The following is a 9,529-nucleotide window of genomic DNA, read 5'->3' on the forward strand; positions in this document are numbered from 1 at the left end:
GCTACAGTTGCTCTTTGGCTTCTGAATCCGCTTACCATAAAGGAGTGTAGAGGAGCTCAGCAACACAGCTGCAGGACTGCAGCTGCTGCAGAAGTCCGTTTCGGTGTACACAGAACACTTTCCATTCTAGTGTGAGCCTAAATACAGTGATATTAATCTCCTACAATGATTTTCTATATTTGAAAGATTTTACGGAAACTTAGGGGTGTGTTTGGTTTTCCGTTTCACTGTGTCTAGCTGCCAACACCAGGCAGGCAGGTAGACCTGAGGTCTGCATTGGGAAGACTGGTAGACCTGGGGTGCAATCCTAACCCCTTATGTCAGTGCTTTCCAGCACTGACATAAGGGCAATGCAGCTCTGAGGTAAGGGAACAACATTCCCTTACTTTGAGGAGGCCTCTGTGAGAGACACCCAACTGCAGGATGCAGCACACGTTCCATTGGCACCGCTTTGCCAGTGCTGAAAAGCACTGACATAAGGGGTTAGGATTGCGCCCCTAGGCTCCAAAGACTATTCTGGCTGTTGCCACTTTCCCCCTGACTGTTTTGCTCCCATTCTGCCCACTCTCATTGCCACCCCCACTCTGTTACACACCCTCCCTCTTTGGGAAGGGGCCCAAAAGAAACTTTGTACTCCCTGACAAAGTTCCTCTCAGAGGCCCTGCATGGGCAGTGAGACTGGAAAATGGAAGATCCCAGGAACTTTCTGGGCCCCCTCCTTTGGCTCCTGGGCCCCCTTTATGACCCTGGGCCCGGGTACAAATTACCCCCTTTACCCCCCTCTCTTAGTGCCTGCATGCACATATCCCCAGAACACCCATGGTAGCACCTTAGTGAGAGCTATGCAGTGGCAGCTTGGGCCCATGTGCTACCCAAATTCCCCCACCACAATTTTGTTGTCCCTGTGCACATTCATATGCCCCCTGTGGATGATGGGGGAGGAGTGAGTGAGTGGGCATCCCCATGGATAGGCAGGGAGAAAAGAGGTGGACCCATCTCTTCTTTTTACTTCCTCCCTCCTCCACTCTGAAGAACAGAAGTGGTGGTCACTGGGAACCCAGCATGCACCATTGCTGTTCATTCGAAACGTAAGTGGTGCAGACAAGGGAGGCTGCATGCCATGCTCTTGGTAAGGGGAGCAGGCTCCAAATTGCCTCCAGCTGCCCACCTGGTGCTTCACAAGCTGGGTGGAGAGAAGTGATTTAGAGCTTCAGCAGCTTTTCCCCTACCCCCTTCTCTCTCCAGGAGTGCCCAGTGGAAAAGCAACCTGGAGATGAGCTCATCCATTCACCACCCCTCCAACTTTGCCACTCCACACAGCTGTTTCAGGTCACTTCATGGAAAGGCCAGCCCTGGGAATATACACATCTTATAAGCATGGAGTACACACAGCCTTGGAAATATTCACCCTAGCAGGATTCTATGGCTGCAATTCTAAACACACTCACCTGGGAGTAAGGTTGCAATCCTATCCACACTTACCTAGGAGGAAACCCTATTGACTATAATGGGACTTACTTCTGAGTAGACATGCATAGGGTTGGGCTCTAAGTCCAGTTGACCTCAGTGGATCTAACTTCTGAGTAGACCTGCAGTAAATTGCACTCTTAGTGTGATACGCATGTGAAATCATCCAGAAAAGAACTAGATCACCCACCCAGTCTTCTTCTGAAGTTCAAGTTGTACTGAGTTGAAAGTTTGCTTCCTCTGCTGTATGCACAAACTCTTCTCAGATAAACGCTTGATTGGAGAACCTCTGCCTACACACTTTACCAAGAATATCACATTGCCTCTTTTGTTATGGCTTCTATAAATAGGTCAAGCCTTCAGTGGATCTGTTCCTCAGAACACAGCTGAAGTTCCCCAGCCAGTTAGAGCCATGAGGATCTTTTTCTTGTTCCTTGCTGTGTCCATGCTCTTGGTTGCTCCAGGTACAGTATATTTGCAAATGCACAGGATTAATGTGTGAGTGATATGATAGGAATATTTAGACAGCATGAATTATGGGAAATCCATCTGTGTTGGTCACTACATGTCAAGCACAAAAGAGTCAGTATAAACTAGGAGTCCTGATTCCCTTTGGCTTTCCTGGCTCTGGAACAAAATCAAAATAATATTAATCTTTGCTAACTGGTAGATATTTGGTGCCTGCTATATACTATGTGTGCCTGTCCTCCCTTTCTTTCCTAGCTCCCCTGTTCCTTTCTAAGTGTATGTACCTGGAACTGGGGGTAGGGGTTTGTGGCCTGCCCCTGCCCCAAGTGCACAGTACATATTTCCTTTGTACCTTCTCCACAGGAGCTACAGCTAGGCTTTCTGACTGCAGGATACATTGGGTCCCTACCTTCTGCCCCCTTACAGGGGAACTCTTTTAGCCACTGCTATTTCAGGACACTCCAATATCTATGCTTACTGGGGAGGGGAGAGATATCTGCTGCTTCATTCTTGAACTTAGAGGTCTTGTTGCCAGGGCATGGGAATTACTGAAAGGTAAGTCCCACATTTAATTCCTTGTTAGAGTCATGATAAAACTGATCAGTCCAGATTAGTTAATATATGCAAATTGCCTGGTCATTTCAGTGGTTTGCTGATATAGTTGCTGAGCAGGTCCTGCTGCTCCCACCATCCTATACCACTGCCTTGGAACATGACTTTGTAACTTTTATAGTAGCCCACCATAATGTATGGGGGGCCGCTTTTGAAGATTGAAACTAAAGCTGATGCAACAATGAACTGCAGAAGATCAGCCTGAAGGCATGGTCTCTCTGAATAGCAGTGTTCAGGTGAAGTGACACCAGGCTTCCCTAGAATCCATTCAAGTTTGGATCACTGGTGATAAGAACACAGGAGAACTGTTATTGTGTGTGCCCTGAGCCACATGTAGCATGTGCATGTGGGGGAAAGGTATGGCACTTGCAGGAACCAGATGTGTTGGCTCATGGCACAGTTCAAAGGAATGGCAACAAAAGATGGCCATTATTGTGGGTTTGAGAACACATAACCTTGGAAGGGGAATCTAAAAGGAAATGCAACACAATGCAACATACTCAACAGTCTCTCACTAACTAGGCCTTCCTTATATGTCAGCGATTTCTCAATAGGAAGAAAAAGAGGAAATCCATGAAAGGAGAGCAGGGCATGCAATGGTGGGAATGGAGGTGGGAAGAAAGGAAGGGGAACAGGATGTAGTGAATCAGGAAGGTTACCCAGGGGAATAGGGGCTGAAGAACCAGATGTTGTGCAGTAGTGGAAGGGGCAGAATAGAAAGACCAGGGAAAGGGAAAAGGAAAGTGGGAAGCACCAAAGTTTCTGCTGCTGCATGAGACCATGGCTGAGTCTTTGTTTCCTAAACCCTGAGCAAGGGCTACAGAAAGGGAGTGAGCCCCTTGGCAGGCCAGGAAAGCACTTCGCCCCTTTGCAGTGAGTAGGCTGGTCTCTCCTCTTAAATGGTATAGCAGGTGCTCAAATGGGTGTCCCCTTGCACAACTGGGAGGCCAGCAGTTTGACCTCTTGCTGTGTCGGTTAAGGGAGTTAGGGCCCAATCCCATCCGGTGTAGCCACAATGCAATCCATGGAAAGGGAACACAAATTCCCATACCTTAAGAAGGACCCAGTGATTGCCCCTCCAACACAGGATGCAGCACACACCCCACTGGCACAACTGCACTAGCACTGTAAAATTAGATAGGATTAGTCTATAAAGGAGACCTGGGTCTTCTCTTTAGGCATCTGCTGAGTTGTGTGTGCCGTGCTGCAGGAGTCAAGGGTCTAGAATGCAGAGATCAGGAGATCCTCCTGTTCAAGAGCAGGGGAGAAAATATGGTAAAGGGCTTGGAAGCAAGCCAGGGCTAGGCTGTAACCACAGCTGCCTCAAGAGAGGAAGCAGGGCAAAAGAGCCAGAGCTGCTTTCCTGGGAAACAGCACACCTTGCAAAGTGGCCCAGGTTGGAGGAAATTAAAAATAGTTTCCTCTTGGGGGGGGGAGCAGAGTAGCTTAAGCAGCAGACCCCCCTCCTTTGGGTATCACCCCAGGGAACCTCCCTCACCCAGCTGACTGCTATTGAATAAAAAGACAAAGAGGCAATGGCTTGTTAAAGTTGCAAAAAGAAGTTGTTACTTACACTTTCATTGAGTGTATATTTACAGCATCTGATTAGGATCAAAGGTTCAGCTAACACTTAGAGATAGCAAGGCCCTGGAGCTGTCTTGCCCTGCATGCCTTGTGCTCAAGATGGCCTGGGCATCAGAGCCCTGGTGTGCGCATCTTAACAGGTCAGAGGACAAGAGGAAGTGCTCAGTGGAGAAGGGAAGGATAAAGGGTTAGGACCACACCCCACCCCACAAGGATCACAGAGAGAACAGGAAGAAAGGTCAGAGTCACTGGCCCATAGCTTGACCCCTTCTGGACAGCAGATGGAGTTGCACCAACTCCAACAGCCCACAGAGTGTACTGACACAGCTCGAGGAGGGAAATGGGCAAGAAGGTTGGAAAAGAGAAGATGTTGGCTTCTCACATTGGTTCTTGGGTACTAGCTGGAGGGGAGGGATTTAACATAGCAGCAGCAGGTCTAATGAGCAAATGCAGTGCAGCAAGGCAGATAGATGAGTAAGGAATGAAACACACAAGGTGGACATTTGGTGGGTATTCTCAAAGGTTTGTAGTCATAACACCACATGACTTTGGTTTGTAGGTATAGCACCATACATAACACCTACAAACCTTTGAGAATGCCCACCAAAGATGTGGGCAAAACAGTAGGCGATGTTTTTACTAGATCGTGACTTTTAATCCCAGACAATTTTAATTACACCAATAGTGATAGCGGTCACAAAACCCTTAGACCTGAGGTAGTCAATCTGTGCATCTGGGCTCCCTTGGGAGGTGTGGCTAGCCCCCAAGAGCATCCTGAGGCATCTTGGGGAGAGAGGTGGCCGTAGCTGTTCAGCAGAGCTGCACATGCTGCCTCGCTACTTGCTGCTTTTCTGTGGCTATGAATGAGGTGGGTGGGCAGTGTGAGGTGGGGAGGGCTGTGAAACATGGGGGGGGGAAGGTGGGGGAGCCTCCTCACCAAACAGAGAAGCCTGGCTGGGAGGTGCACAGTGGAGAGAAGCCTGGCTGGGAAGGCTGGCTAGAGGCTGGCTGGGAGAAGCTGGGAGGTGTGTAGCACTTTCCTCTGCTTGGGAAGGAGGGAGCCCAGTCTGCTCTTGGGGAGTGTCCAAATGCCACAGCCTGCATTCCTCTGTCTTGCCTGGGGGGAATAGGGGTGGCATCTGCATGTTGGGTGTATGTGTGTGAACAGCCCCATCTACTTTGGGGTGAGTTGTAATCTTGCTTTGTGTGGCTGCAATCCTATCCACACTTTCCTGGGAGTAAGCCCCATTGACTCAAATGGGACTTACTCCTGAGTAGACCTGCATAGGCTTGGTGTCTGTGTCAGCTTAACCCAGCATCTTCACCTTTCTCTTTTTCCTCCCCCTTCAAAAAAGAGGAACAAACAGCTCTTGATCAGTCAAGCTTTGTCTCCAAAAATAGTTAAAAAAATAAAAATACCCATTCCTTTTCAGCCATTTGCCTTTTTCCTCCTGCGTCCTTGGGGGGGTACTTCCCATGTTGGCTGCTATTATAAGACAAAAGGCACAATCCTAGCTGGGTCTACTCAGAAGTAAGTCCTATTGTGTTCAATGGGACTTACTCCCAGGAAAGTAGGTTAGGATTGCAGCCAAACAATCTCTGGGTCTCAGTGTCATATCAGTTTGCAATTAGCAGATACACACAAAACAAAGTCTTCCCCTCCCCCAGCAAATTCATCACTTCCCCCCCTTACAAGAAAGAAGAAAAGTCCGTTTCCAAAACCTTCCAGGTGTGATGCTAACAAACTCAGGGCACAAGCCTAACCAGGTCTACTCAGAAGTAAGAGAGTTGTGTTCAATGGGGCTTACTCTCAGGTAAGTGTGGTTAGGATTGCAACCTCAGAGTCCTGGCAGCTGTTTCTTTGTTTGTAGTGTATAATTATAATACCTTCATCCCCATTTTGGGGCTAACTGAGGTAAGGTGTTGTGATGGGTAGCTGTGGCCAATGGCACAAGGATCAGGGGAGCCACAGGCTGGAAAAGTTTGAGAGTCACTGCCCTAGACTTACCATATATCAATGCAACAAAGAATTTGCAACAAGCTGTGGATGCCAGTGGCTTAATTATCATAGACTCCTTGATTGAATTTGGTCATGAAGTTGATGAGGACAGCCAAGGTTGAAAAGACACTTTTGTGATTATCAATGATTGTCAATGATTATCAGTCTTGACTCCAGATCAGGCACCTCCCATGTTCACCTGTTAAATGTTTTGTGCAAGCAAGGTCTGGTTGCCCATGAAATTTCCAAGGAAGATAAGGCATCTTCCAAGCTTGCTTGACTTAGTAGCGGGGGTGGAGGGGACAGATGAATGCTCTGACAATTAAAAGTGTGGCCTTCCTGTAGGCTGTGGGGTATGAGGTCTCTTGCATCCGTCCTGCTTCATGTCATAGTCCTGGCCTGGGTCATGCTCCCTGGCAGCCATCCAAAGCAACATACACATGTATACATGCAGGTAGCACTCCATGCATTCAAAATAAAAGTGCTTGTCAGGCGAAAGGAGACTTGTGATAACTCTTGATTACAATGAAGTTGATGAGAGAAGCCAAGATTGAAAGCACCTCTTTTGTGTTCACTAATCACTTTGTTTGCTTCCATGCAAGGAAGCTCCCAAGATGTGGCTTGTTCACAGGTTTAAATCTTCTGACCAAGCAAGGTGTGGCCATTAATGGAATGAGAGCATAACAAAGGGAAAATGGTGCCCAAAGCATATCATTAAGGACTCAAATACTGTTTGCTAGATTGAAATGAGGCTGGCTGTCTTGAAAGAAATGGCTAAAATCCAAACGGTGTAGTCTCCATGGGTTTGTTCCATTTTCCTTTTGTCTGCTAATACAGAATCTCTTTCTCTTGGCAGGATTTGGTGAGTATGTGAAAAATCCTTCAATGTGCAGCAGTGCAAAAGGTTACTGCAGCAAAAATGAATGTGGGCAGGATTTCCGCTCCATTGGAGAATGTGGTCCTGGAGCACGTTGCTGTAAAAGGTAAGGGAGAACTCAACATAGTTATTTATTTTGAATATTTGTATCCTGCCTTTCCTCTTAAGAACTAACAGCCCAATCGTATGCAGGATTGGCAGGAAGAGTTAACAACAGCTAAAGAGTTTTCCACTGTCATAAAATGGCCACCAATGGCACACACAGCACTCTTTCTTTGGCCATTCTGAGAGTGCTGCTGCAAGAGGTGGCAGTACCGTAGCTTTGCCCTGGACACCTCCATGGCTGCTGGACCAAGTAAGTCAGTGGTGGCGGTGATAATGTGGGGAGGGGGAGAACTGGGGGTGTAACTGTGTGGGAGAGGGAAAGAAGTGGGGGTGGGGAGGTAGTGGGTGGGGGTGGATCCACAACAATGGATCTGACATCAATGGATCTATTCTCTCCATTTCAAAACATCTCACCCCTTTTCTCAGACATATGCCACCAAGAAGGCCCATTTTTATACTTACCTCCTGTTTGCCCTCAGATCAGCCTCCCTACTTCTGAATACCACCCTCACCTTTTTGCCATGGCTGCATTGGCACTAGGGCCTTCCAGTCCAATCGCGAGCTGCCCGGAGCGCAGGGCTGCCACAGCACCAAAATGACAGCCACAGCGTCCAACGAACCTGGGCAGCTGCCGCTCCCACCTGGGGAGAAGGGGACTTTTGTCCCCTTCCCCAGAATAAGGGAAGTAGACCCACAATGGGGCTACTTGATTCTACTGTGGCTCTTGGGCTGAAGCAGAATCAGAGTTCTGTGTCAGACCGTGTGGTCTGAAACAGGGCTCTTGATCTGGTGAAGTCAAGCTCTACTGGTCCCACACCCTCCCGCTCTGCTCCTTCCTCCAGCCATGCCTCCTCCTCGCCCTCTATTCACCCTCTGCCCCCTCCCTCCATCCTGGAACGCCTCCTCCCTGCCACCCCCACTTACCTCTCTGCTGCCAGGTGATATGGGCAACTGCCAGGCGGTGGAACATGGGCCCAGCGCTGGCCCAGTGCAAGCTTGTGCTGGCCTAGCTCCAGCACTGGGCCCGCGATAAGGGCTCAAAAACGTGTCGTACGGCACGTCTGTAAAAGTGCACGCCAGCATGCACTGTTCAGGATCTGACCCTTAGTCATTTCACTGGACCTTTTTGTAATGGAAGATTTTGCAAATTTCTATCACAAACAAATAATCAATATTCTTTTATATGACAGGTTAGGGACCATGTCAGGAGGTCTGAGATTAGTCTTTTTTTAAAGTTTCAGAACAAAATAAAGCATTTCAAGCATGTTGCACCCTTTACCTATTGTGACATCCCTGCCCTAGAATACATTGGCAAATGAGATTACACTGATCAAACTCAGTTGAGACTGGTTGCTTCTTTCCAGCTGCAGAGATAGAAGGCCTGACAAAGCACATCCTACGAAGCATGTGTCCAATGGCCAATTCTGGTCTTTAGGAGGGAAAGATTTGCCATGAATGATGAACCCTTTTCCATCTGCCACTTACTATGTGGAAGCCATGAAGGCCACTGCTTGTACTCCCACCAGAACTGCAGACCAAGCTTACCTCACTAACTTGTGTCCAAAAATATGTGTTGGGAGGGGGTAACCTCCAGAGGGGTAGGCATGACTGATGCAGCAAAAGCAACAGCCCATCTTAGCACACACTGAGCACTCACCCATTTGTTCCAGCAGCAGGTTTTGTGGAAAGCAGTTCACTTTTGAAACTTATGCTGAAATAAATGGATGAGTCTTATTGAGTCGCAATGTTGTGTTTGATGGGGGGGGGGGAGGCAGAATAACTTGGGGAAATATTCAGGGAGCAAGCAACACAAGGAAAGATTGAGTGGAGAGGCTGTCTTTGTGCTAACTTTACATGCATGTATTATTGTGGTAGTTTAAGGTTTAAGAAGGCAACACATTTTCTCTGTTGATCAAGTCTGAGTCTGGAAATGCCTGCTTTTTTCAGCAAACTACCCTTCTAGTGGAAAACGGAGATGTGAGAGAATCTTCTCCTCCCCTTGCTTGGTCAACGTTCCCTTTTGGAGGCATGCTCTGCTGTGGTTGGGCTCCTAAAGCATTTGGCACCCAGTCAAGGCAATTACAGGAATGAAGATGTTCGGAATAAACATGCAATATTGTCCTGAATGCCATGGTGTGTGTATATGTGAAATGGGGTATTCAAGTCAACCGGTTATATTGAAATGACTGCTTTTCCTTTGCAATCTTAGAACAAATATAACGACTGAAAGAGTTATAAAAGCAATCTAATAAAACCAGCCATCTCAAGAGAAACACTAGAAGAGAAAGCACTGATTCAACCAGTCAGCTGAACCAGGCGGGGGGGGGGGGAGGAGGATTGCCTCCACACTCTCTGTCTGTTCAGTGGAAGAAACCACTTTCAGTGTGAAAGAACCATCACGTGTGCACAACAGACTC

At 47.9% G+C, this 9,529-nt stretch overlaps 1 long non-coding RNA gene across 1 annotated transcript; it reads left to right on the forward strand.

Moving 5' to 3' along the window:
* Positions 1 to 1,845: 1,845 nt before the first annotated feature.
* On the forward strand, positions 1,846 to 9,135 carry LOC136653963 (uncharacterized). Its single transcript, XR_010794574.1, has 3 exons — positions 1,846 to 1,931; positions 6,987 to 7,113; positions 9,060 to 9,135. It is a non-coding gene; the product is annotated as an uncharacterized lncRNA (long non-coding RNA).
* Positions 9,136 to 9,529: the final 394 nt, after the last annotated feature.

This window comes from Tiliqua scincoides, chromosome 1, assembly GCF_035046505.1.
Source record: "Tiliqua scincoides isolate rTilSci1 chromosome 1, rTilSci1.hap2, whole genome shotgun sequence".
Classification (NCBI taxonomy): domain Eukaryota; kingdom Metazoa; phylum Chordata; class Lepidosauria; order Squamata; family Scincidae; genus Tiliqua; species Tiliqua scincoides.